Raw genomic sequence first — 1,972 nt, 5'->3', positions numbered from 1 at the left:
TCTCAAATTTTAAATCGCATATTTTGTTGAGGTCGGCCAATTTCCTCTAAAAATAGCACATTATAGGGAGTTTTGATCAATTCCGACGAAATTAGAATTTAGAACAAAAAAAATTTTCACGCGCTTCGCGCGCATTTTTTAATGTTAAAGATTGTATTTGCTCTCCTTTGCCTTCTAAGTTATAACAGATAGTCCCAAACTCAAAGAAAGAAAATTTAAGATCGTTTTATCCTAAAAGAAGGGCCTCAATGTGTAATGATGTTGAAAGAATATGTTTGTAATAAATAAAGCTATAAGGATAATACTTATATTCAGTTTAAAAAAACGAGTGTGGCCATATATAACATAAGAGCATTTCTTGTTGAGGTAGGCCAATTTCCTCAAAAAATTGCACATTTTAGGGAGTTTTGATCAATTCCGACGAAATTAGAATTAAAAAAACAAAAAATTTTCATTTGTTAATGTTACAGCTTGTGCTTCCTCTCCTTTGCCTTCTAAGTTATAACACATAGTCCCAAACTTGAGAAAGAAGATTTAAGGTAGATCGTTTAACCTAAAAGAAGGGCCTCAATGTGTAATGATGTTGAAAGAATAGGTCTATGATTGTAATAAATACTAACCACAATGAAAATGCTTATATTTAGCTTCAAACACACGTGTGTGGCCTATATTAATAATAAAATAAGCCCTATGTCGTATTGTTTTCTATATGACCCCTGTTACACGCCTGCTTATAAGTGGCCCCCCCCCTTTGAAAAACGTTCCGCCGGCCCTGATTCGTTCAATGCATGGAGTTATAATTATTTTGAGAGGAGAGAGCTCGAACGAGGCCACCCGCGGTAATCCAATTATAAGGCTGTGCGTTATCATATTTTCAAAGGCGGAAGCGGTCTACCGAAGCCTGCGGCGTGCAGTGCCTGTCTTTCATACCTACGTAAGCCGCCGCTTCACACTCGGCCTTCTATCGCTTTATTTACATCCAATAGTTGTGGAGCAACAATAATCAAACACACACATATCTTCCTTGTATGCGCATTAGTGTATAAAGTCGTATATTTGGTGCGTAGTGACCTTTTTTAAATTCACCGCGAAAATGCCTTTGTTTTGGTACCAAACACAGGATAAATGCGATTTCTGAAGTGATTTTACTAGTTCAGTGGTATTTTTTCGGTTTTTCCATTATCTGTTTCTTGCTGTTTATATTTCTTCCAATTAAAATTGTTTAGACAACCCCAGACATCTGAAATTTCGTCACAAAAAGGTAAGATTATTGCAGAACTTGAAATTATTAATTTTGTTGTGGCCATCCAAAGCCGTCTCGAGATGGTTTTATTATATTTTTATGATGTTTACAATTCTTAATGTGACTTTAATTTATATATTTTTTTCAATAGTTATTATTTAAGTAGTTTTATATAGTGTGTAGGCCTATATATAAAATGAAAAAGAGGGCCGAGTTAACCTGCCGGGCGGAGTTGACTGGGGCCTAGTTGACTTGAAAGCCTTGTATTAAGCGAGCGGTATTGTATTATTAATTGTGAATGCGTCATCAGCGTTCCATACATATACACGCATTGGCGGCCGTTCTGGAGAGCGGCCGCTATAGGTAGTGGCCGATATGGGCCTACTCCCTCGAGATATGTTCAAAAATAGAGAGGCCTAAACAAGAACTCGCGGCTTAAATGTCTGTAAGAAAGTATAATACATACTCCAAGTATTGGAAATACACGCCATCGTGTTGGGATTCAATATTTCGACATTAATTATGTCATCATCGGGAATGAAAAAATTATCCATATTAGCAAGCTTATATGCACTAGTACCAAAAGTGTAATAATCAATAGAACGTGTAAGAACCCTAACCATATAATTACTAACTTAACTGGCGAAACATTATCTAAGGAAGAAGAATCTGTCTTAACATTTGGTATCCGTAATGGATTAGCTACACGACCTAAGGACTCTGATATGT

General features: G+C 36.2%; 1 protein-coding gene across 1 annotated transcript in view; it reads left to right on the top strand.

The window, feature by feature from the left end:
• Positions 1-793: 793 nt before the first annotated feature.
• LOC117115623 overlaps positions 794-1,972 on the top strand; it is a 4,336-nt gene continuing 3,157 nt past the window's right edge. Inside the window, exon 1 of the mRNA XM_033259488.1 lies at positions 794-1,261. The gene's annotated coding sequence lies outside the window, so the exon portion shown is untranslated. The remainder of the gene's footprint in view (positions 1,262-1,972) is intronic.

This window comes from Anneissia japonica, unplaced genomic scaffold (genome assembly GCF_011630105.1).
Source record: "Anneissia japonica isolate Jap-2015-1 unplaced genomic scaffold, ASM1163010v1 scaffold16662_len1167910_cov178, whole genome shotgun sequence".
Classification (NCBI taxonomy): domain Eukaryota; kingdom Metazoa; phylum Echinodermata; class Crinoidea; order Comatulida; family Comatulidae; genus Anneissia; species Anneissia japonica.
This window is presented reverse-complemented; position numbering and strand designations above follow the sequence as displayed.